Here is a 6,651-nt window from a genome sequence, read left to right on the forward strand (position 1 = left end):
AGTTATTATAATAAATGGTCTTTTTTGATTTAGGTGCTTTCGCTTCTCATCCAAACTACCTTGAAGAATCTACTTAAGGCATTGTTATAGCATATCACTTTGACTTGGTTTTGATTGACTTGAGTATATGCAAAGTATAACTCTATATGCTCTATCTAACTAAGAACAAAGGTTTTGCAATCCTTTGTCTTACCATTTGACTATATCATCACATCTCATCTCACCAAATATTCCAATCCTATAAATATCTATTTCTAAAGAATGAAATCAACTATTGAAAGAGATCAAACTGGAAGCCTCACAATATTCATATTATTTGGTGATAAGACGTCATGTACTTTCATCTACTAACCATCCCACTTGCATTGTAAGACAAAGAGAAGGGTAATAGGATATTGAATGTGTGTATATTATAATCCAATGATGGCTAACTAATATGAAAATTGATTTTAGTAGCATTGTATAACATTGCTTATTGATGTACATTGAAGTGCATGATGGCATTATTAAACACAATCTTGTGAGCAAGCCCTCATCATTATGTTTCCAATTTTTGCCAATATATTCCACTTTGCATAATAGCTCTTTGTTGTTTGATTCATGTTTGCATCTTTGTCTTCAACTATGCTAGTGCATGCCCCTTATTAATATTCTTAATAGACTAAGTTTAGAAATTGCTTCTAAAGTATTTTGCAAGTTGAGAAGTATTTGCAAGTTTAGAAATTGCTTCTAAAGTATTTGCAAGTTGAGAAGATAAGGAGCTTTGAAAATTGTTTGTACGAAGGGTCCCCCCATTGCGTTGTCATCATCAACGCTAATGGAAGTTTCCGTCTTATAAACCAAAAAAATGGATTATAGATTAGAGGTATCGAACATTGGCAATCTCAGAGAAGGAAGGATACAAAAACAAGTTTCATATTGAGTCGTGGAAGAGGAAACTGGTTTGCATGCATTCCCACTTGTACAAGCCACGACAATGTGGTAGCGTCCAATGAATGGTAGTAATCAGTAAACTCACAGGAGTAGAATATCATCAAAGATCAGTAAAATGAAATCTCAAATAATTAGAGACCCACGACGAATAAAGAATCGTTTCTGTCTTTCTCGGAGGCACAAGATCGCGTGGCCTTGTAGGTCCTCATGGCGACGGTGGCAAGATGGCGGTCCTCGGTTTTCTCTATATATTGACCACTGCCGATGCACGAGGGAGTGATGTAAACTGATCACCTTTTGTAGACAAGGAACACGGTAAGTCAGTGCCATTCCGACATGGGAGCCTCCAATTACTGCAGCCGCTTGCTGACTGCAGCTCTTGCCTTGCTGCTGTTACACTGCCTCCCAGCTTCTCGCGGTGGTGGGCAGCCACGATACAGCATGCCAATGGTGGCGGAGGCTGCCAAGGGCAAGCTGATGACATACTGGGGCCAGAACGGGGGGAGGGCGGCCTGGCAGAGGCCTGCCACACGGGCTTGTACGACATCCTGGGCATCGCCTTCGTGGCGGTGTTCGGCAACGGCCTGGACCCGCAGCTGAATCTGGCGGGCCACTGCGCCCCGGAGTTCGGCATGTGCGTCAACCTCACGGCCGACATCCGGGCCTGTCAGGCCGCCGGCATCAAGCTCGTCATCTCGCTGGGCGGCGGCGCGGGCTCCTACGGCCTGGCCTCCGACGCCGACGCCCGCGGCGTCGCGAGCTACGTCTGGAACGCCTACCTGGGCGGTCACTCGTCCTCCGTGGACCGCCCTATGGGCCCCGCCGTCCTCGACGGCGTGGACCTTGACATAGAGGCCAGCCAGTCACCCTACTGGGCCAGCCTCGCCAAGTACCTCAAGGGCTTCTCCGCCGACCTCATCCTCACCTCCGCCCCGCAGTGCCCCTTCCCCGACGCCTACGTCGGCCCCGGCCAGGGCACCGCCCTCCAGACGGGCCTCTTTAAGTACGTCTGGGTGCAGTTCTTCAACAACCCGCCATGTGACTACGGTGGCAGCACCGACGCCTTGCTTGCCTCGTGGAAGCAATGGAGCTCCAGCTCAGCCATCCCTGGTGACACCATCGTCTTCCTGGGCCTCCCTGCCACCCCGGATGCTGCCCCTGCTGGCGGCTTCCTCCCCTCTGACGTCCTCATATCCAAAGTACTTCCCCACATAAAATCATCCCCCAACTATGGTGGAGTCATGCTCTGGAGTCGTTATTATGACAGACTTAGCAACTTCGGTGCAAGCATCAAACATAGCCTGTAATTTGTTGCCACATACTCAGCATACCTTGTCACCTATATTGTCGCATACTCAGTATATATAGCACCGTTCCCCAAACGCATCATTGCTGTACGTAGATTCATGTCATGGCGATGACAAATAATATGTACTCAGCGTACCTAATTGCCACGAACATAGCCCGTAAATGTTGTCACATACTCAGAGTCATTGCTCTATCGTGTCATGGTGATGACAATAAAGTGGAGGCAACCATTCTTCCCTCCATAACGTCCATATCCATTTCTATAACTCACATACAATCGCCTCTCTACTTGATGAATAACTGGATTATTATCTTTTCAGAATTTGCTACTTCATAATTAATAGATAGACATATTTCAAGAGTACTAATGTTGATCTTCGAGGTTTCTCAGCTTCATAAGCCAAAGAGATACTTCCTCCTGCGGACTTACTTCTAAGTCCTTTAACGGAAATCACTTACACGATCATCGGTTGTACGAATTCTCTCTATTTTAAATTAGTCCCCCATGGATATCGATTGCACATTCTTAAATAGTCATGCAACAATTTGTTTGAATATGATCATGTGTGCCATGGCCTAACAACCTCTGATAAAGGTAAGTTGTGACCAGAATAACTTCGTTGAAAAGCTTTATACGTATCACTGGAACCAGCTTAAGATGACACCTCCTGAGCTGCCAAGTCCATCACTCTAGTAACGAAGGCACAATTCATGAATAAGTGTAGAACTCACTGTCAAGTCCAATGTCACTATGCGCAGCCACCTTATGATCTACTTACGTTTATAGCACGAGTTTGATAGATTTTACATTGCAGAATGCCAGCAGCGAGCGCTGAAATGTTCAAAATCAGTCAGGTAGTCGTTGGTTTTGTGGGGTTTTTAATGCAAAGATCGGTCTGTCAATAGCATGCCAGTTCCACTGCCAATCTTCTTAGTTTTACTGTCAAAAGGCACCAGCAAAGCTCATCGCTGATCATAAAAATGCTGAACATTACACCTTCCAACACAATATGCCTGTACTTAGAACAGGTGCATCCATTGATCTGCTTCTCGAAATGGATTCATCATTTACAAAATACTAGGACAGCCGATATGGTAGGAAGAAAGCTGCCAGAATACCATCACAAGTGTTTGGAAGCCATCCCTCCGCATAACAACTGCCCCTTTGGGTACTTCCATAGGCTCCCATACGGTTGCCAAAGCTTGCAAAACTCATAGTAGAAATTATTGTGATCAGGATGGCATTTTAATGTTGCTGCAAGTGTACGACACAAATACCCTTTGATTACATCCACAGGCTCCTCAACGGCTTTTCAAAACTTGTAGGAGAAATTATTTTCTGAACATGGTGACATTCAATGTAGCTGCCAGTACTGTATGCTACAAAAGCACTTGACCTCCGGTGATGTTCCAGCAACTCAAAGCACGAGGATGCAGGTTGCAGCTCTGACCCAAACACAAACTATGACTATTCTGTTTCTTGTAAAAGATGCCCAGGCGGGATTTCAAGCTCCAATTTTCTTCAAACAAAACCCTAATTATGCCACCGGTAAGCTGCACTCAAGAACAAGGGATGTGATGTGTACCCATGTAGTAATTTTGATGAATTCTATGACCCTCGATGATTTAAGTCGGCACTGCAATCACTTTCTAGAGAAGAATTTGCTAGCTACTACCGCCCTAGGCCACCTCCATCCATCAAGGCTTGACATTTATGTGCTACATAAATCACATCACTACAAGGGATGAGGGGTATTCTCACCTTAGCTTTTGACGTTATTTGCTTAAAAATACAAGTTATTTGCTTAAAAATACAAGTGTTAGTATATGCATTGGTAAATGCACCAGTGTCATACGATTTTATATCCATATTATAAAGGAAGATGAGAACTCGTAGCTCCATGCATTTAGGAGAGATTTAGGGGTTTGTAAACATAACATGACAAGACAAGTTGTAGGAGATCTTGAGTCACCGCACATTCTTGATTTAGTGGTTTTGTCACAAGTGTTGAGGTTGGACTTAGGGGGAGAAGGGAAAGTCAAGTAAGTTTGAGATCAAAAGTAAGAACCCAATAAGAAGTCATGTGACCTCGTATAGGGAGTAAGTGGGAGACTTTCTTGTGGAGTAGGAAAGGGAGGAAAAAGGAGAGGAAAAGGGGAGCATAGTTGTGACAAGAGGGAAGAGGGTTGAAGGCTCTTGGACACTCACGGTATTCTTTCGGGCAAGAGCAGGTGATGGAATGAAGCAGTCAATTTAGACTTTTAATATGTATTTGTAGTCACAGTAGTAGCAATTGCAACAGTAATAATGGATGCAAGCTTTTGCAAAATTGGAATATGTAGTGGTTAAGGCTTTGCATGCTATGAAAAATGAATTGAAATTGTTTAATAGCTGTAATGTTTCCCTTTATTCACATCTATATGTAGTGAAAATGGAAATTCTTGGGGTTATACAACTTGCATGTAGCCAACTCACCATGCATTAGTTAAAAGCATGCATGATCAAATTGTATATGAAGGAGATAGATCGGGCTGAATTTCAAAAGGCTTTAAGAGAAGAGGTTTGCATAGATGATACAAATTTGGTTACTTCGCAGAACGTTCCAAGAGTGGATAATTAAGCCCAATAAAGGTCCTGTAGCCATTGAATTGCTATGTGCATTTGAAAGCAGATATGATTAGTTAAATGTAGTAGAGCAACAGGCTCTAGAGGCACAAAAGTTTGAGATGTTTTTACATGCAATAGATCTTCTTGCTTTATAGAAGAGTTTGGAAAATCTTTTGGAAGACCAAACAACAAAAACTAGGCTTAAGATAGAGTGACATAATGTAAAAGAGGCTATTAATGCATTTGTGAAGAAACAAAGAAGAAGGGTTAGATTACATGTTTGGATTCTATGTATTACCTTTGGCAATGTAACAAAATCTGCAATGAAGCCACTTGTGCCTACGATTCTACTTTCTGTACCTATAATGAAAGAGGGTGTCATGGATGATTTAGTGAAGGGGATATGTGACCTACAATTGAAGGTGGATGAAAAGGGGTGGGGCTATAGTTTGTAAGCCTACTTGAGAGGGCTTTGTTTGTCGATGTATATGGTGTGATAGCCGGCCTCAACATGAGACACATGATTGTGACATGTATTGTGATACATTAGAGAGGGATTTATGAAATCTTTTGGAAGGATGGAAAGACTTATGCAAAAGAAACAGGTCTTGCTCTTGCTCTGAACATTGAAAAATTAGGAATGCAAAAATTATTGGATGATATGGTTGCTAGAAATGCATATGTAGTAATGCACGCTGCCATTTTTGGATTGCAGATAGAGAAAGTCCCTAAGAATGTAATGGCTCATCAGAAAGATGAGATATGGTCTCATGCAATGCATGTGACCAAGAAGGGCAAAGTATCAAGGAGTGAATTAACTAATATAGGTACAAGCATTCATGACATGACATGCTAGAACTTAGTGGTTGATTCCTTTTCAGTGTATGCTTATCTCGTTAAGTTATAAAACGTGTATATAATTATGGAGAATAAGAGAAAGAGGGATGAAGATACTTTAGGAACTTCAAAAAGAGTGACATATAGAAACCTTGAGCAACCTAAAGCTTCAGTTTAGTCTACTCTAGAGCATGTAATGGAAGATCTATCCCGAGAAAAGAAACATGATGGAAAGAAGAAGGGTAAATAGCTATTAGCTAGGTTATAGGCTATAGCCCCAACATTGAGACTATGACAGATATAAATAATGTACTTGAAGAGCATATTCTCAACGGTGGTAGCAGGGGTAAGGGGAATTTACTCTTATGGATGTTCTTGGTATTGCAAAATGTGAGTTCCATGATGAAATTATTGACATTATAAAGAGGAAACAACAATTTCTTGGTGATTTGGTAATGCTACGGTGTAGATTTGGTTGAGTTGTGATGTGTTGATAAGTTTTATTAATGGTTTGATTGGTTTTGATGTGTTCTATATGTGTCTATTTGGGTTTGTTTTTGGTCCTCTTGAGAGGTTGGGGTTGTGAAAGATTGATTTTGAGTACGGTTGGTGAATGGTTTTCGATAGGTTGAAATGGTTTTTCTTGGAGATGAGTGGTCCTGTTGTATTATGTTAACCTTTGATATTTTGTGATCTTCTATATGTCTCTATAAATTGTATATATGCTTTTGTATGTATTCTATTGGATGATCTCTTAGCTTGAGGATATATTCTTATCTTGCAAGAGGAAGAAAGGAAGCTCATTGAAGACTAAAGCTGAAGACTTGGAGTGACAATGTGATTGATGAGCTTTGAAGGGACATTTTAGTGATTCTGGTGACCCTTGAGATCAGCCATATCCCTTGGAGGGTGTTTTGATGAAGAGAGGGTTTTGGATATTCATTCTATTTTATTCTCATGTATCA

At 41.7% G+C, this 6,651-nt stretch overlaps 1 pseudogene; it reads left to right on the forward strand.

Moving 5' to 3' along the window:
• Positions 1-1,254: 1,254 nt before the first annotated feature.
• Positions 1,255-2,376, forward strand: LOC148008416 (acidic endochitinase-like; annotated as a pseudogene).
• Positions 2,377-6,651: the final 4,275 nt, after the last annotated feature.

This window comes from Lygodium microphyllum, unplaced genomic scaffold (genome assembly GCF_053477565.2).
Source record: "Lygodium microphyllum isolate KBCC unplaced genomic scaffold, Lygodium_microphyllum_v1.1.10 scaffold_146, whole genome shotgun sequence".
Classification (NCBI taxonomy): Eukaryota; Viridiplantae; Streptophyta; class Polypodiopsida; order Schizaeales; family Lygodiaceae; genus Lygodium; species Lygodium microphyllum.